The sequence below is a fragment of the Pongo abelii genome, chromosome 10 (assembly GCF_028885655.2).
Source record: "Pongo abelii isolate AG06213 chromosome 10, NHGRI_mPonAbe1-v2.0_pri, whole genome shotgun sequence".
Taxonomy (NCBI): Eukaryota; Metazoa; Chordata; class Mammalia; order Primates; family Hominidae; genus Pongo; species Pongo abelii.
Genome location: NC_071995.2, coordinates 44862077 through 44882432, shown reverse-complemented (window position 1 = coordinate 44882432; position 20356 = coordinate 44862077). Strand labels below are relative to the sequence as shown.

General features: G+C 39.6%; 1 protein-coding gene and 1 long non-coding RNA gene across 10 annotated transcripts in view; one reads left to right on the top strand and one right to left on the bottom strand.

Annotated features, from left to right (window-relative positions):
- The window catches only part of PCED1B (PC-esterase domain containing 1B), a 160257-nt gene that overhangs the window by 50499 nt on the left and 89402 nt on the right, over positions 1–20356 (bottom strand). The window lies entirely within an intron of this gene.
- Positions 1–20356, top strand: part of LOC100455192 (uncharacterized) — a 67477-nt gene that overhangs the window by 30220 nt on the left and 16901 nt on the right. Inside the window, exon 2 of the long non-coding RNA XR_010135759.1 lies at positions 16658–16798. This is a non-coding gene — a long non-coding RNA (uncharacterized LOC100455192). The remainder of the gene's footprint in view (positions 1–16657; positions 16799–20356) is intronic.

Below are 20356 nucleotides of genomic sequence, written 5' to 3'. Positions count from 1 at the left end.
ACAGGGGCGTGCCACGACATCTGGCTAATTTTTATATTTTTAGTAGAGATGGGGTTTCACCATGTTGGTCAGGCTGGTCTCGAACTCTTGACCTCGTGATCCGCCCACCTTGGCCTCCCAAAGTGCTGGGATTACAGGTGTGAGCCACTGCACCAGGCTAGTTCAAGTTCTAACCACTCCTTTGAATTACTCATTACTGAATACTCCTGTGTGTATGTGCAATGCATATTTCAATAAACTTGTTTGTTTTTCTCTTGTTAATCTGTCTTTTGTCAGTCTAATATACAGTCTTTTTTTTTGAGACTGAGTCTAGCTCTGCTGTTGCCCAGGCTGGAGTAGTATTACCACGATTTCAGCTCACTGCAACCTCCACCTCCCAGGTTCAAGCAGTTCTGCTGTCTCAGCCTCCTGAATAGTTGGGATTACAGGTGCCTGGCACCAAACCCAGCTCATCTTTGTATTTTCAGTAGAGATGGGGTTTCAACATGTTGGCCAAGCTGGTCTCGAACTGCTGGCCTCAAGTGATCCACCCACGTCAGCCTCCGAAAGTGCTGGGATTACAGGCGTGAGCCACCGTGCCGGGCCACTCTAATATGCAGTCTAATTTTCCCTAGCTGGAGAACCTAAGATGGGTACAGAAAAGATAATTGTTTTCCTCTCCTACACCAGCAATACTTGGCATTCCTCGGCTTGCAGCTTCAATACTTCAACTTCTGCCTCTTTCTTCACAGGGCTGTCTTCCCTCTGCGTGTGTCTCTGCCTTCACATAGCGTTCTCCTCTTGTGTCTGTCTCTGTTTTTTCTTTTTGTAAGGACATCAGTTATTGGATTAGGGCCCACCGTGGTTCAATATGACCTCATCTTAACTAATTACATTTGCATTCCAAATAAGGCCACATTCACAGGTATCTGGGTTAGGATATCAACATGTCTTTTTTGGGGACGCAATTAAATCCATATAAAGGCCTTTTGCTCCTGCCTTTCACCTGCCTGGAGATGCAGCAACATCTTGTGACTATGAGGCTACAAACATGAGGAAACAAGTTTACAAGCTAAAGCTGGTGGAAAGGAAAGCTAGGGAAAAGGTAGGAGTCTGATAGCATTACTACACAGCTGAACTACTGCCAGCAACCACTCACCTCTAGACCTCTTGCTAGGTAAGAAAAATAACTGCAGGTTACTTAACCCACTGCCAGGTTTCTTTCACTTGTAGCCAAAAACATTCCAATGCATACACAAAACTTTCCCTAGTTCATAATAAGATTAGAAAAATAAGTAAGGTAATAAAATTTTCATAGATCTGGATTCATTAAATTTAAAGGACTAATCTTTATTCTGAAATTATGTTATTCCCACTTTTAAAAAATTAAAATATCCTTTCTTTTATGAAATGATGGTATTTGTAGATTGTAATTTTTTTTTTTTTTTTAGTGTCTTTGGTAAAAGAAGGAAAGAAAAAGGGAAGGGAAAAAGGAGGGAAGGAAGGAAGGGAAGAAAAAAGATTTCAGAAAGTTAGTCTTTCTCTAATTTTTAAAAATTCTTTTACTTAGCTTGTGAAACTCAAAAGTCTGTGATGAGAAGAATGCTGGCTAAACTTGCTTTGAAGGGCTAGAACCAGTGATGTGTGCTGGAGCCGCTGGCAGAAGCTACCGAGAGCAGATGGTTAAATTTCCAGGAAGCTACTTGGCATCACCTGGATGGTTTGAAATCCAGTGTGGCGGGAGTATTTGCATCATGGAAATCTGCAAATGCTATAAATCAAACCACCTCCCCTTCCCCAGCTGGTCGTTTACCAGCACACCACTGTCTCCAGCCTGCCTCTTGCAAGTAGCCAGAGGGTAAGCATGCAAGGTACAGCTCACACCAACTAAAACACAGATGGGATTGAGGTAAACTTCATTTACTAATTTATACATTTACAATGGAAAATATTCTTGGCCTGGTGTGGTGCAATCCCAGCACTTTGGGAGGGCCAAGGTGGGAGAATCGCTTTAGCCCAGGAGTTCAAGACCAGCCTAGGCAACATACGGAGACCCTTTCTCTATAAAAAAGAAAAAGAAAAGAAGAAAAAGAAAAATATTCTCTCTATTGCTGGTTTAAGTACCTAACGGTCTATTTTCCTCAATAAAATGTCAGCTCTGCCTCGGCAGGAACCGTATCTGTTCTGTTCATGCAATATCCCCACTGCCTAGCATAGCACCAACTGGGTGCAGGGGCCCTTGTCTTCCTTGGAGTCATGATCAGAGATTCTGTAGTTATCAGAACACTGAAGGAATCAAAGTCTATTAAAACATAAAAAAAATTTACGAGTGCAGGAAGTCTGTAGACAGATGAGTCCCTGTCCTCACGTGGCACACAATTCTAAGATGGCTGAGCAAAAATATGCAATTAACAAAAGCACTTTGTAATTTCAAGTAGTGAAAGTTACCAGGATGTGAGTTTTAAACAGTCTGCTGTACTGTGTTCAGTAAAATACTGGTTCAATGGGTGATATATAGGTGTTAAAAAAAAAGAAATGGTTCTGTAGCCAGTAGATTTGGGAAGTGCTGGTTAACCCAAGTTAAATCGATTTCTTTATTGTTAAACTTCTCTGAGCCTTTAATATGATGTTGATATGTGGGACTGTATTTTGAACCTGGAATCCATTTTTGAGATGCATTGCCTATTTAAGTGTCCCACAGAGCACATGTTAGGAAACACTAGCACATTGCTATCTTAGATTTCTCAAAAGGTCTCTACTTCCTTGAGGTAATTTTCTATCAGGCTCTAGAGCAAAATATATTTAGAAATTCCATCCCTAGATAGCAAGAGATAGACAGTTCAGAAGTTTTCTATGTACATTCTGCCCACCTCTTTACCTATATAGAATCACTATGACATAAATGTTTACCTGACTATTATAATTTGTGAGTACCTGAATTGTAGCACTCTATTTTTCCCGAATTGGCAAAAGTTCATTCCCTAATTGGGTAGCTAATCCTCCCAAGATATCAGATATGTTATTTGATCAGGATGTTAATCCTCTTTATGTTACCTGTTTTCCAAATGGTATAAAGAATAAAAATCATCCTTTGAATCATTGCCAAAAAAAAAAAAAAAAAAAGAGAGAGTCCCCTGAAGCCATTCTAATTTAGCTTTTAGCTGTTGGGTGGAACTAAACTCTGTCTATCCCAGTAAGACACTCCATTTGCATTTGTAATCTCTGGGGTGATGAGTTTCAAAAGCTTGTTTGTTTATATGTCCTCATTTTTGCATATCCTTGTGGGCAGTTGGATGTTTCTGCTCTTAAGGCAGTATGGTGTGGCGAGTGAGAGCTAGGGTTCTGGAGCCAGCCTGAGTTCAAGTTGCAGCTCAACTGTTACTAGCTATGTGGCCTTGTGCAAGTTACTTAAGCCTCAGTTTTCGTCAACTGTGCAATGGGAGTAATAGCACTAATAATCTGCCTCCTGAGTTACTGGAAGGCTGTTAAAAAGATAATAGGTATAAAGCACTCAACATAGTAGTATTCTTTTTTTTTTTTTTTTTTTTTGAGACGGAATCTCGCTCTGTCACCCAGGATGGAGTGCAGTGGCGTGATCTCGGCTCACTGAAATCTCTGCCTCCCAGGTTCAAGTGATTCTCGTGCCTCAGCCTCCCGAGTAGCTAGGATTACAGGCACGCGCCACCATGCCCAGCTAATTTTTGTATTTTTAGTAGACATGGTGTTTCACCATGTTGGTTAGGCTGGTCTCAAATGCCTGACCTTGTGATCCGCCTGCCTCGGCCTCCCAAAGTGCTGGGATTACAGGCATGAGCAACCGTGCCAGGCCAGTAGTATTCTTATCACTCTAGCTCTCTCAATACTGTAGGTCTATTGCTCACAGTGACTCACAGTGAATTCTTCTAAGTCCTCTCTCTTTCTTATCTAACCAAATGTGGTAAATACATTTGGTTCCTCTAGCACCCCCTCACTAGAAGGATCTCCCAGGTTTTCAGTCATTTCAGCTGTTCTTTTCTGAACCATCTTCAAGTTTCACTGGTGCTCTTCAGTTTTAGGATTTCTAACTGGATGTAGTCCTCTGAAAAATGCCTGCTTAGAGAAACAGAACTGTTCGTGACTTCAAAATTACATCAAAGTGTTCTTTGAAAAGGTTTGTGAAGTCTTCAGCCTTTCCATTAGTAGTAGGAGTGGACTATTATTAGAATGCACTTCTGCACTGATCTTGTTGGGTTTAGTTTTGATTTTGAAGGAGGAAATTACAGGATGTTTCTTTTGACAGGATTGGAATCATAAAAGGTTGTGATGGTTGGTAATGATGTGTTGTCCTCTGTTTAGTACTGACAAAAAGTTGAATTGTTTTACATTTTTTTTTTTCAGTAGAGGAGATAAATTAGACTGAGAAGAAAAATGTTCTGAATTTAAAAGATTTAGAAAACCAGTATTCTTTCTAATATATATTAGAAAGAATCTATCTCAGCCAGGTAGGGTGGCTTATGCCTGTAATCCCAGCACTTTGGGAGGCCAAGGTAGGCAGATCACCTGAGGTTGGGAGTTCAAGACCAGCCTGGCCAACATGGTGAAACTCTGTCTCTACTAAAAATAAAAAGAAAATTAGCCAGGCGTGGTGGCACATGCTTGTAATCCCAGCTAGTCAGGAGGCTGAGGCAGGAGAATTGCTTGAACCTGGGAGGTTGCAGTGAGCTAAGATTGCACCATTAAACTCCAGCCTGGGCAACAAGAACGAAAATCCGTCTCAAAAAAAAAAAAAATTAATGAAAGAATCTATCTCATTCTAATATTCTTTCTAATATATATTAGAAAATAATGCACTGAAATATATATCAAGAAAATACTGTTGAGGCCAAGCGCAGTGGCTAATGTGTATAGTGCCAGCATTTTGAGAGACTGAGGTGGGAGGATTGCTTGAGGCCAGGAGTTCAAGACCAGCCTGGGCAACATGGCAAAACCCCATCTCTACAAAAAATACAAATAATTAGCCAGGCATGGCAGCAGGCACCTGTAGTCCCAGCTACCCAAGAGGCTGAAGTGGGGAGATCACCTGAGTCCAGGAGGTTGAGGCTGTAGTGAGCCATGATTGTGCCACTGCACTTACAGAGTGAGACTTTGTCTCAAAAAAAAAAAAAAAAAGAAAGGAAAAGAGGATGCAGTTGAAAAAAGAAATGAAAAGAGGATGCAGTTGAAAATACCTTCACTAACCAGAACCTAACTCCCTGGAACCACTACACACATACATGTATGTATGTATATGTACACTTTCTCCTGAAAGTATCGAATAAAAAACTAGTTGACCTCAGTGGTTAATTAAAAATCAACTGCTTTTTTCCCCATATGTTTGTTGGCTGCACGAATGTCTTCTTCTGAGAAGTGTCCATTCACGTCCTTTGCCCACGTTTTAATTTTTTTTCATAAATTTGTTTAAGTTCCTTGTAGACTCTTCATATTAGACATTTGTCAGATGGGTAGATTGCAAAAATGTTCTCCCATTCTATAGGTTGTCTGTTCACTCTAATGATGGTTTCTTTTGCTGTGCAGAAGCTCTTTAGTTTAATTAGATTCCATTTGTCTATTTTTGTTTTTGTTGCTCTTGGTTTTGGCGTTTTTGTCATGAAATCTTTGCCCATGCCTATGTCCCAAATGATTTTTATAGTTTTGGGTTTTATATTGAAGTCTTTAATCCATCTTGAGTTAATTTTTGTATAAGGTGTAAGGAAGGAGTCTAGTTTCAATTTTCTGCACATGGCTAGCCAGCTCTCCCAGCACTATTTAGTAAATAGGGAATCCTTTCCCCATTGCTTGTTTTTGTCAGGTTTGTCAAAGATCAGATGGTTGTAGGTGTGCAGGCATATACACCATGGAATACTATGCAGTCATAAAAAGGAATGAGATCATGTCCTTTGCAGGGGCATGGATGGAGCTGGAAGCCATTATCCTCAGCAAACTAATGCAGGAACAGAAAACCAAACACTGCATGTTCTCACTTATAAGTGGGAGCTGAACGATGAGAACACATAGACACATAGTGAAGAACACCACACACTGGGGCCTATTGGGGGGTGTGAGGAGAGAGAGGATCAGGAAGAACAGCTAATGAATGCTGGGCCTAATACCTGGGTGATGGGTTGATCTGTGTGGCAGACCACCATGGTACATGTTTGCCTATGTAACAAACCTGCACATCCTGCACATGTACCCTGAACTTAAAATAAAAATTGAAGAAAAAAATTAACTGCTAGTATAAATCAACCCAATGTCTTATTTCATATATATATCACACTGACATATTGATATATACATGTCAATATATATATAATATTGACCTAAAATTTAATCTCAGTAGAAGTAGAGATTAAGGTCTGCTTTGCCTCTGTTGTACCCTCAGTCTCTAGAAGAGTACCTGACAAAGAGTAGGCATTCAGTCAAGATTTGTTAAATGGATTGATGAATAAATGAATGAATGAAAATACTATGTTTGGTACTGGAAAAATGAGAAGTGATGTTCAGAATTATGAAGCAGAGGCATCGTGAGGTCTGTAATCATCAACATAATATTAGTCGTGTCACAATGAAACTGTACCTCTTAAACCAGAGCAGTTGTTTTGTAAAGTATTAAGAAATATGGTGACAAAATACTGCTCTTTAAAAAGAAAGTTGATTAACCGGAAATATTATTTCGCCAGAATGGTCCACATTTCCAATTAATTGAGGCTTCAAATTTAAAGAAGAAAGAAGCAGACTCTGAGGGGATGAATTATTATATTGGTGCAATTTTTGCATTTGATAAAAAAGCTTTATGAAAATCTCCCCCTCAGCTAGTATGTCCAGATGTTCTGATGAGCTTTGATGTTCCCTTGTGTCATCTTTGAGAACAGACCTCCCCAGTTTAAGCTCCATATTAGTTTTCTTAATTGAAACTAAATAACATTGGCACAGAAGGTCTCGTATGAGCCTTTCAGAGATGTAGAAGATCAGAAGCAGAGAAGGGGAAGGTGGAGATTAGTTGTTAGTTCTAAATTGTGGTTGCAACCTCACAGTAGATAATTGGGCATTTTACAAAGCAAATTAGGGCAAATTATGGTAATGCTCCAATTTGCAATTTGTATAATCTAGACTCAAATTTATGTAATTACTTTTCAAAATTAAAAATGATAGACAATTGCCTCAGGGCCTGTTGTAAACAATAGTAATGCATTTTTATACATTCAGCATGAAGAGAATCAATCTTACGTTCATGACACTGGTACATTTGGGGTCTCATCCCAATTTTCTTTTTTCTTTTTTTTTTTTGAGACGGAGTCTCACTCTGTCACCCAGGCTGGAGTGCAGTGGCATGATCTCAGCTCACTGCAACCTCTGCCTCCTGAGTTCAAGCAGTTCTCCTGCCTCAGCCTCCTGAGTAGCTGGGATTACAGGCACTCACCACCACATCCGGCTAATTTTTGTATTTTTAGTAGAGACGGGGTTTCACCATGTTGGTCAGGCTGGTCTCGAACTCCTGACTTTGTGATTTGCCCACCTCAGCCTCCAAAAGTGCTGCGATCACAGGTGTGAGCCACCGCGCCTGGCCTCATCCCAATTTTCTATGCTTTTGTTTCCCTTTATTTTTTGAGATGGAGGCAAGAGCTACATAGGCTACCTGGGCTGTTGCCATTCCATTGTTTGAAAGCATAAGCCTGATGTTATCTGTCCTCACCAGCCCATGAAATTTCCTGAGGCAGCACTCCACCTGCTTAAGTAGTAACTTAGCACTGCCCCCCAACAATGTGTTCCACTTATGCTAGGGACTTTCTACATGTGGGTGCTTTGCACTTGTCCACATACCAGTCTGTCGAATGCAGTCAGCACATGGCATCCACCGGGTCCTCCTCCAGCTGCACTTCCTGGTGCCTGTCTGCAATCTAATCCCTACCACAGCCAACCACCACTGTCTGAGGTGAGGATGCTGGTGTCTACGCCACAGGTGCTGTATTCTCAGGGTATGAGTGTGGTGTGGGGTTTTGTAGAGAGGAAGGGAGAAAGTCTCTCTAATTCTCTGCTACTCTTGGTCTAGTGGGCCCTTAAGCAGATCTGATTACATTTAGAGTCCTTGCTATTCTCCCAGCTTCTGGCCTTTACCCTCTCCCAGAACCTTAAAGTCTCCCAAGAAAATAGATCTGTCAGCATCTGGCACTAATTCCATGGCCAGAACCTCAAACATTCTTTTTTTTTAAGACAGGGTCTCGCTTTATCACCCAGGCTGGAGTGCAGTGACGCGATCTCGGCTCACTGCAACCTCCACCTACCGCGTTCAAGCGATTCTCCTGCCTCAGCCTCCTGAGTAGTACAGGTGTGTGCCACCATACTGGGTTAATTTTTGTATTTTTAGTAGAGACAGGGTTTCACCATGTTGGCCAGGCTTGTCTCAAACTCCTGACTTCAGGTGGTCTGCCCACCTTGGCCTCCCAAAGTCCTGGGATTATAGGCATGAGCTACTACGCCTGGCCCAGAACCTCAAACATTCTTTTGGGAACATTCCTCCAGTTTCTAGTTGTCACTCCCCACCCCACCATCAGGCTGGACTAAGGCATCAGTACAACATAGGTGCTGTAATCATCATCTCTCCCGTCTCCTTTGAGACATTCTCTCAACCAAACTCATGTCCTCTAATCAGTCACGAAGCAGAAGACTCCATGTACATCAAAGGTTACATATGGGTTTAGTGTGAGAGTGATTGGAACCACAGTGAGGAATGGGGTGAATGTGTCAGTCACCCCATTAGCAGTCAGTCAGCCAAAATGCTCTCTCATATGAGGAGATGTTTCTCTCCAATTTCTCCAATGATGAAATAAAACCTGACAACCTTATTCTCCACACACAACATACTTTCCCTCAGTGAATCATTTAGGTAGGCACTGCCAGTCCTTCAGTGCCTGGGGTTAGTCATCCCTTTGTGGCATTTCCTCATATGCCCCCAGATGAGTATTTGTGTTTATTGGGCACTTTATGACTGGATAGCATCCCCTTCCCTGTCCTCCAGAGCCAGGATGAACACAGCCTAAGCTACTCACTCCTGCTCTGAGGCATCTCAGAGTTCACAGCTGATGCTTCATATGGGACTGCTCAGTTTATTCCAAGGAGACAGTCCTTTTGTTTTCTCTCCGCTACTTCTTTCTTTACTCAGTCGCAATTGTATCTTCCTGCCATCCCCACTGGAGATGGCTTTGACTTCTGGTTTAGTGAAAAATCTGTTTTTCTTCCCACGGTACTCTCAACATTCAATGCTTCTGTGAACAATACATTAGTGGGTTTTTTTTTCCCCACACTGACCAATATTCCGACACCAGTTGACACTGGAAATAGCGTCAGATCCCACAGGTTAAGGGCTCAGTCCCATGAGGCTAGCCACCACTTCAGATGCCAGTTGCAAGCAGTAGGTCCCCAGGTTACCATAACTTCTACTGGACTTGGCTACAAGTTGGAGGTTCCCATAACTCCCTTCTCAGATTCAATAATTTACGAGAATGGCTCATAGAACCCAGGAAAACAGTTTACTTGTTATTGTCAACTTATTAGAAAGGATATTTTAAGAGATACAAGTGAACAGCCAGATGGAAGAGATGCACAGGACAAGGTATGGGACATGGGGCATGGTCTTGCCACCCTCCCAGCACCTCCATGTGTTCAGCAACCCAAAGGTCTCTGAACCCCAGAGGATGGGGAATGGGTCTGAAGTTTCCAAGCTTCTAATCATGGCTTGGTTTTTCTGGTGTCCAGCCTTCATCCAAGAACCTACTGAGGGTTGCCTCATGAGAACAAAAGACACTGTTGTCACCCAGGGATTTCCAAGGGATTAGGAGCTCTGCATCAGGAACTGGGGGAAAAAAACAAATATTAGAAACAAAGATGCACCTAGCACCTCTATTGCTTAGGAAATTACAAGGGTTTTAGGAGCTCTGTGCTAGGAATTGAGGATAAAGACCAAAATATGTATTCCTTATTATAAACCACAGTATCGTACTTCTCTTCCTTATGTTTTCCTGATTTTAGTCAGTATGAAATCCAGCCACTTTTTAAGAAGGAAAATATTGAGCAATAATATTATTTAAAGAATCATTGGCTAGGGCATACCAGTATTAAAAGGATGAAGGTGGGTGGGATGCCTCCTGCTTGTAGTCTCAGTAACTTGGGAGGCTGAGGTGGGAGGATGCCTTAAGCCCAGGAGTTCGAGACCAGTCTGGGCAATGTAGCGACAACCTATCTCTAAAAAAAAAAAAAAGAAATAAAATTAAAAATAAATAAATAGGCTGGGCATGGTGACTCACGCCTGTAAACCCAGCACTTTGGGAGGCCGAGGCAGGCAGATCACCTGAGGTCAGGAGTTCGAGATCAGCCTGACCAACATGGTGAAATCCTATCTCTACTAATATACAAAATTAGCTGGGCATGGTGGCGGGTGCCTGTAATCCTAGCTACTTGGGAGGCTGAGGCAGGAGAATTGCTTGAACCTGGGAGGCTGAGGTTGCAGTGAGCCAAGATCGCACCATTGCACTCCAGCCTGGGCAACAAGAATGAAACTCCGTCTCAAAATAAATAAATACATACATACATACATACTGAAAGAAGTAAACAAAAAGGTTTCTGAATTCTGAAATGGGATTTCTGTATACTAGAAATTTCTGTAACCTGACATTTAGAAATTGTTACAACATTCTAGATAATAACCAAATAAAATTATTAATGAGGTGTGGCTCCTTTGGAAAAAAGCCCTGTATTAATTTAATTCATGGATATAAAGATACTGTGCAAGTTAATATCAATTTGCCAACTCAAATTAACATAAGAGTCGAAAAGTGAATAAATACTTTTACATTCAACTTGTTTTTGTTGCCCAGATTTTATGAGCACTTTTCCACTTTGCATCTAGGATAATGTAATCTTTTTCAAAGTCAATATACACCTCTAGATTATAGTTCTAAGATAAAGCCAGCACCGTATTTTAACTGTAAATATTCTACTCAACTAGCAATTCTACTTCTTTTACAATTTGTGGTTCACTTTTTCTATTCTAAATGTCAAAAATGCAGAATTATAGAAATTTGAAGAAGGATATTATAAGGGTGTTTAAAAATAATTATAGATGTATATTATCTAGATATATATCGTATATAGTTATTACATGTTATACATGTTATACATGTTATTACATGTTATACGTTATTACATGTTATACATGTTATAAGTCACAATACTCAGCATTACTTATCAAGGCTTACTATCCATCTGACACCTTGCCACGTCTTTACCTACATTATCTCATTTGAAGTACAGAGAGTTTTAACTCCCATTTTACAGATGAGAAAACTAATGCTCAGTGATACTAAGTAACTTGCTCAAGTTAATAGTCTAAGTGGGAGACCCGGGATTTGAACTTGCATCTCTCTGACCCCAGGGGTTATGCACTTAACCTCTATGCTCTGATGTAGAAAAGGCAGAGAACCACTTAAAAAAAATTAAATTCCAGATGTGCAAAAGTATATATAAATTACTTTTCTATCCTTTTACAGAACTGTCATATTCATTAATTTTAGGCATGGGTCTAAAAAAGGTAAATGCTGGAATAGATGAGGCGCTAAGAGCAAGAGGACCTGAGGCATACCAGCACCAGTGGGTAGAGTATGCCAATGCACAGCCAAAAGAAGCAGAAGTCTTGATGGTACTTCAGATTAAATTTGGGCTAAAGAGCTTAATTTGATTCCCCTAACATTTTATTTATTTATTTTGTTTGTTTGTTTGTTTTGTTTGTTTGTTTGTTTTTTGGGATTGAGTCTTACTCCATAGCCTAGGCTGGAGTACGGTGGCGCAATTTCCGCTAACTGCAACCTCCACCTCCCAGATTCAAGCGATTCTTCTGCCTCAGCCTCCCGAGTAGCTGGAATTACAAGCGTGCGCCACCATGCCTGGCTAATTTTTGTATTTTTCCTAGAGCCGGGGTTTCTCCATGTTGGCCAGGCTGGTCTTGAATTCTTGGCCTCAAGTGATCCACCCTCCTCAGACTTCCAAAGTGCTGGGATTACAGGCGTGAGCCACCTCAGCCGGCCATATTTTTTTATAGAGACAGAGTCTCACTATGTTTCCCAGGCTGATCTCAAACTCCTGGGCTCAAGTGATGGGCCTCCTCGGCTATCCAAAGTGCTGGGATTACAGATGTGAGCCACCATGCCTGGCCCCTCCCTAACATTTATTAAACTTGTTTGCTGGCCATCATGCTAGACACTTTTGCATACATATTTATTTTAATTGATCTGAATAAGAATAGTCTTCAAAGCATCTGCAGCATTTACCACAGACATTTTCCTCAGCCTTTTAAAACATATGAAACACCTGAGAAATATCTGTGAGCCTCGTATAATCATTTTTTTAAAGATCTGAAATCTCTCCTTTTAGATTAATACTTAAACAATTGATGAAGATAATATCTCTTATTTGGGCATTACATTTTTCTTCTGGTACTTCAGAGATTAATCATATTCATCCTAAAATTAGTGACTACAAATCTTCTTTGGCAGGATGGCCCAAATTCCGTTATAAATATCACAGACATTTAGTAGAATAGGGCCAGGCGCGGTGGCTCATGCCTGTAATCCCAGCATTTTGGGAGGGCAAGGTGGGCGGATCACCTGAGGTATGGAGTTCTAGACCAGCCTGACTAACATGGAGAAACCCCATCTCTACTAAAAATACAAAATTAGCCGGGCGTGGTGGTGCATGCCTGTAATCCCAGCTACTCAGGAGGCTGAGGCAGGGGAATCGCTTGAACCTGGGAGGCGGAGGTTGCAGTGAGTTGAGATGGTGCCATTGCACTCCAGCCTGGGCAACAAGAGCGAAACTCCGTCTCAAAAAAAAAAAAAGGTAACCTGGCAGGAAGAATGGAGAAGTAAAGGTATTCAAAGGTCTCATTTATTGGTGGGAACAGTGAAAAAAAGAGTGATTTGGTTGAAAGGAAAAAGCATGTGGATTTCATATGATAGTCCAGAAACTTGTGTGTGATGATAAAGGGAAGATAATTAACAAGAAAATGAGAATGTAGAGCAACCTGAACAAATCAGCAAAAATGAAGAAAGAAAAAAGAGGAAATGCAAAGCAAGACCAAAGATAAATATTAAATAAGATAGAATGAATAAAATAGTTGTTATACTTAACATAAATGGGCTAAATTTTCTATAGAAAAACAGACACTGGTAGGTTGGGTTAAATAACAAAATTAAGCAATACACTGTTTTTTGGTTTTTTAATGCTTAAAACAAAGTGAGTTTTTTAAAGACTGAAAAATGAAATGGACAAAGAGATATCACAAAGAGAAAGCAGAAATTCATATTAATACCAGGTGGGTAGAATTTAAGCTTAAAACCACCAATGAAATTAAAGATGAGTAATATACAATGATAAAAAGAACTTTTTTTTGAGACAGGGTCTCACTTTGTTGCCCAAGCTGAAATACAGTGGCATGATAATAGTTCACTGCAGCCTTGAACTCCTGGGCTCAAGCGATCTTCCTATCTTGGCCTCCCAAAACACTAGGATTACAGGCATCAGTCACCATGCTGGGCCAAAAAGTACAATTTAGGTAAAAGATATACTAGCAATTACTTTGTATGTATTAGATACAGCAGCTAAACATATAAAGTGTTAGAAATGCAAGGAGAACTTCATTTAGCAATATATACGATATACGTCTTTCAGAATTATCCAAATCCAATGAGGCAAAAAATAGTAATAATGACAAACAGAAATTAAACAGTAAAACTATTGAAATGATGGGGTTTAGGACATACTACCCCAAAATATGGCAGCTTGCCATATTTAATATTTTAAGCTGAAGGAATCTGAAAAATGGCAGGTACAGAAAGGACACTCTGACTCTTTCTTCTCCCCTGAAATACGACATAAGACCCTCACATGAGAGGTACCTTCCTGATACTCAGAGAGAAGGACATCTTTATCACCAAAGATGGGAAGATGGAGGGATGTTGAGAGGAATTCAAACCAATAGGCCTTGCTAAGTTTCCTCTAGTTTGCTATCCTAGCTCAAACCCTCTCTGCCCTATCATATTTTTCCACAACTTTCTACTCTTTGTCAAACCTAGTATAAAAATACTCAGGGTTAACTGTTTCTTTGGGTCTTCATTTCCACTTCTGTGTTATGTAAAACAGATTTTAAATAAATTTGTATTATTTTCTCTTGTTAATCTGTATCTTACAGCCCCAGCAAACAACCTAGAAGTGAGAAGATATTTTTCCTCCCCTACAATATTAAACCATATATCCTTTGAGTAGAAAGTATTAAGTAGAAAATATTCATATTTTTGCATGTTCATGGAGTATTTATGACATTTGGTCATACTCTTGGTTGAAAAAACTTAACTTTTTTTTAAAGGTCAATTTTACAGGTCATATTCTCTAATGAAACTCAGAAATGAGAAATAAAGAATGACAAAAATTCTAAATACTTATGAAAAAACAACAACACTTCAATAAAGTAACAACACTAATAGCTCTGGGTCAAAAAGAAAATAAAAACCAAAATTCAAAATTATTTCAAAGCAATGGCAAGAACTACTCTTTATGTCAAACCAATAAGACATATGGAAATCTATGAGAGAAATATTTGTAGGTTTAAGTGCCTTTGCCATTAAAGATTAAGAGCTGAAAAGTAAAGAATACTCATCTTTAAGAAATTAGAAAAAGAAAACAAAACCAAACCAAAGTGGAAAGATTAAAATAGTGAAGAAGGAAAATAATGAACGAGAAAGCAAAATAATAAGTAAAATAGCAGAAAGGATAAATAGACCTAAAAAGGAAAATCAATAGAAGCCTGACTAAGAGAAACATACACAAGATAAGAAATAAGAGAGAGACAATCAAATATAAGACACTGAAAACATAATAAGAGAATATTAGATTCAATGGCAACATTTCAAAAAACCTACAGGGAATGAATGATGTTCTTGCAAAATATAAACTAACACAATTGACCCAAGAAGAAACATAAAACTTGAGTAGATCAAATGCTACAGAAGAGAAAGAAGGAGGCTTAAAAGACCTACTATCTAAAAAATCACCAGGACCAGATAGATTGTGATAAGTTCTAGCTGATCTTTAAAAACAAACAAGTAAACCAGGTAATTCATATGGAACTGGTACTTTTCCAGAATATAGAAAAAGCAATCTCTGGACTCTCCTTTTTTCTCTTCATCATTTTTCCTCTCTTTAATGTTAGTGTTCCCATCTACCTCACCCAAATATTTTGGCTCATTTAACTGTCTTCACAGACTTGCTGGTTTCAACATCACTGTTCCTTGCCCTTTTCCCGACCACCTTCCCTCATCAAAATGTCTGCCTCCTCTGGCAGCTGGTCAAGCTGGGCCTTAGGAGAGCAATGTCGGCCTGCCCAGGTACTGCTCAAGAGTTTTACTCTGGAGGTGCTCCTTTGAGCTAGAAGGCCCATCTTCCCTCCATGGAGAACACTGATTCCCTCTCTGGGCTCTGCTGTTTTTAGGCTTCCAGTAACAGAATACCAACTCAAAATGTCCTAAACAATAAGAGAATTTATTATCTTAAGTAATTCGATGGATTCCATGGTTCAGCAATATCATCTAGAATCCAGCTTCCTTCTCTGTGCTGCTATTTATGACACTCACTTCATTGTAGGGTTGCTTTTCCTCATTGTCATAATATGGCTACCAGAACAACTGGGTACATGTGTGTCCTTGTCCATGTGCAGGATTCAAAGACAACTGGCTCTTTCCCCTGACAACTCTGGTGAAACACACCTCACATTTCTTTAGCCCAATCACAGGTAGGGCACACAGTTGGCTTTGAGTGATCATCTGAGGAAAGACTGTTAGAGAGACAGCCACAATGCCCTTTTCAGTTCCCACCTCATTTTCCTAGTTGGTCAGCAGGGAAATCCAGCACTAACCCCTAGGAATGCCCAACAGATATGGAATCTGTCACCACAAAGGGTACCAAGATATGCTATACCCCCCAAAATATGCCTTTTTGTTACATTGAATATTTTATCTAAAGGCCATCGAGACCAACAGACACAGAAAAATCTCTAAAAATAGGGCACAAATTTTCCTTTAATAAAGGAAATTTAGAACATTTCCATCTTTAAAGGTGTCTCCTTTCCCTTATGGAGAAGAAGACTCAATAACTTTTATCAATGGAGAAAGCACTAAACAATCCTTGTTTACCATACTTTTCTTGGTCACCTTCCTATAACTTGCCTCCTGACCTCGAAGTCCCAAATCCCTTTTCCTTTATTTAGCTAAAAATGGAATACTGTAAAAGCCTTAACCATCTGGCTGCCTCCTTGAGGAACACTTTTCTTTACAAACTCTGGTGTTACGTATGTAGCTATGCACATAATTAAAACTGTTTTTTTCTCTTGTTAATCTGTCTGCTATTTCTGTTATTTGTTTGATTCATGGACTCCAAGCCAATGAACCTAAGAGGGGTAAATAAAAAAAATATTTTTTTCTACTCTGATAACCAATAGAAAAATTAATGCTTTGACACAGGAGATGCTTTTATTATTATTATTATTTTTACCACACCTCATCTTGATTAGTTACTTGTTTGTAGAAAGACTTCCCTCTTTGATTCTTTTGTTTTGCAGAAGGAATGATTGAGATGAGCAGAGCATTATTTCAAATTCTCTCACAAGACTGGATTGTAAATCACTTACTGTCAAGACTGTGGCCAGCTGTCGTTCAACTATACTTAATTCATACACTACTGCTATTGACATGTTTCTCAGGTGAGTGAAAAGTTTCTATGCCTCTGTATTTTAATTGGTTTAGCTCAAGTTTTTGGCTAAATGTGTTAAAGAAAAACAAAGCCAGTTAAAGCTAGTTAAAGATTATAAAGACAAACCAGTATGGAACTGAGCTCAACTCCAATCCATATAGAGGCAACTGGGCATTTTAAAGGGAGAATGAGGGAGTGAAAAGAGAGAAACTGCCCGGCTCAACCAAAGTCATGGAAGTGAAAAATTACAATTATTGGGTAAAAGGGATTGGCCAATGTGATTAGACCATCTGGGTTTGTTAACTAGTGCTTATCGAAGTTAGGCTCTTACCCTCCCACAGAGCCTGGGAGACAGGGGCCAAGTCTTCAGATGTTGGCTAGAACAAACAGTAAATTTTTCAACAACCTTGAGATTTCCCAGACAGGAACTTGAGGAGGGCTGGGTTGACCCCGGGTCAGGGCCTTGAGCTATGCTAGTGTTTAATCAAGTCTCTTGGTGGGGGAGTGGGCATGACAAAATCATTTGTGATGGGAGGAAAGAACAGGTCTCAGATGTAGCCTAAAGAAATCACACTACAGTAATGATTTTAATATTATAGCTGTTGACATATGATTCTGCGTGGTCACTAAATTTATAATTTCACCTACTAATATAAAGTCAAATTAATACTGTGTATTGAACTTTTAATTGAATAGAGGACTAATGTGCACATTATGCCTCTGTCATCCCTGAATACATTCTTATGTAACAGAATAATAAAACTGGCTCCAAAGAGAGCCTTAAATCCACTATTTGGAAAAACTTTTTAAAATGGAAGAACAAGGTTTTGTGTCAAATAGTGAACATTTGTCCATTAGCTTTAAGTGATGATAGAAAATCATGGAGTTAGTAATAAAAGCCTATATAGACATTTGAACAAGTAAATTAAATACAGAATAGAACTTTTTAGCCTCGTGAATTCTTTCATTGTAGAAATATTATTGAAACAACTGACAATAAATAATATATGTTCTCTCTGGAGTTGTTAAAATAATATGTGCCAGATTAGTTCTCAGAATCTTTCCCCATGCACATTCACTCTTTGGGAACATATACGTGAAAATGTAAAAACTTTTATAAAGCTGACAAAAAAGAAAAGCAATTCTAGTAAAACTGCCCATCATTCATTCATTATTGGCTGTAAAATAGTGGTATTTTGCAACCACAAGCAGTACTATGTGGAATAATTTGCTATAGGGAAATGGAGTAAATGTTTTGCTAACTCAGATATGCCTCTGGTGGGTTTGTTCTATACTGTATGCTGAAAGTCCAAAAGGAAAAAAATGTTGTCTTATTACAAACCACAGTTTGGACTTAGAAGATGACAATAGGTCATCTAAGATGAAAATTGAGCAAAACAATCCCAGTTGGGAATTTGCAAACCCTAGCTCAAAGGAGCCCCTCCAGGGTAAAACTCTCGAGCAGTACCTGGGCAGGCCAACATTGGTCTCCTAAGGCCCAGCTTGACCAGCTACCAGAGGAGGCCAGAGGAAGCCTAGGAGATCAGAATGATTTCAGGGGACAGTTCCAACTATTCCCCTTAGGCACACTGCCCAGGGTTGCCTCAGGACCTGCTCACTACATCCTGACTGTTTCAGCCAATTCTTTGTGACTCAACTAGCCACATATACAGCTTGGGCTGCTGCTCCAAAGGGTACAAGCCATAAGCCTTGGCAGCATCCAGGTCCACATGGCATTAATTCTGCAGGCATGCAAAATGCCAGAGTGATAGAGGTGTGGAGGCTTCTACCTAGATTTCAGAGGATGTAATGGAAAGCCTGGGAGCTCAGGCAGAAACCTGCCACAAGGGTGGAGCCACCAGAGGCGCTCCCACAGGGGCAATGCCTAGTGGATCTGTGGGAACATGGCCACTGTCAAGACCACAGAATTGTACAGCTACTGGCAGTGTGAAACACTTACCTGGGAAAGCTGCAGGCACCAGACTCCAACCCATGCAGCCAGGCCATTGAGGTGGGGCTTTCTGAGGCCTTGGGGACCTAGTCCCCATACCAGTGTGTCCAGGGGGCAGCACATGGAGTGAAAGATTATTTTGGAACGTTAAGATTTAATTGTCTGCCCTGCTGGTTTTAGATTTGTATGGGGCCTGTTCTTCCCTTCTCTTGGCCTATTTTTCCCTTTTGGAGTGGGAATGTTTACCCAATGTCTGTCCCACCATTGTATCTTGAAAGTAAATAAGTTTAAAAAAAAATTTTCACAGGCTCTCAGATGAGACTTTGGACTTTTGATTTGGTGATGGAGCACATCAAGACTTTTGAAACTACTGGGAACAAGTGTTTCTATTTTGTATGTGAGAAGAACATGACTTTTGGGGCCTGGGACAAAATGCTATAGTTTAGACGTGGTTTATTACTCTCAAAACTCTTGTTGAAATTTGATCCCCAGTTTGGCATTGTAGGGAGGTGAGGCCTAGTGGGAGGTGCTTGGGTCACAAGGATTAATCTCTCATAAGTAGATTAATGCCCTTCCATAGGAGTGGGTGAGTTGTTGCTCTCACAGAATGGAATTATTTACCAGAAAGCATGTTGTTACAGCATAGAGTTTTGCTTCCTAGACTCTCTTGTTTCCTCCCTCATCATGTGATCTCTTTGCACATGCCTGCTCACTTTTCTGCTTCTCCACTATGTTTTTAGCCAGAATGTAGCCTCACCAGAAGTTGGGTGCTATGTTGTTGAACCTCCCAACCTACATAATTGTGAGCTAAATAAACCTCTTTTCTTTATAAACTATCCAGCCGTTGGTATTCTGGTATAGCAACACCAAATGGACTAAGACAAGGGGAAAAAAAACTAATGATTATCTCAATTGATGTAGAAAAAGCATTTGACAAAATTCAACAGCCTTTCATAATTAAAAAAAAAAATCAACAAACTAGGAATAGAAGGAAACTGCCTCAGTATAATAAGAGCCATATGTGAAAAAACTCACTATGAACATAAAACTCAATGGTGAAATACTGAAAGCTTTTTCTCTAAAATCAGGCACAAAGCAATGATGCCTACTTTTGCTACTTCTATTCAACATAGAACTGGAAGTTGTAAACACAGTATTTAGGCAAGAAAAAGACATAAAAGACATCCAAATCAGAAAGAAAAAAGTAGAATTGTCTCTGTTCACAGATGATATAATCTTATATGTTGAAAACCCTAATTCATCCAAAAACTGTTAGAAGTAATAAATAAATTCAGCAAAGTAGCAGGATACAAAGTCAATGCACAAAATTCAGTTGCATTTCTATACACTAAAAATGAACCATCTGAAAAGAAAATTATAAAAAACAATTTCATAGCATCAAAAAGAATTACTTAGATACTAACTTAAGTGAGAAAAAAAGTAAATATTGAAAACTACAAAACATTGCTAAAAGAAATTAAAGAAGATATAAATAAACAGAAAGACATCCCATGTTCATGGATTGAAAGATTTAATATTGTTGAGATGTCAGTGCTTCCCCAAGTCATCAACAGATTCAATGCAATCCCTATTAAAATTCCAAAGATAGATTTTCAG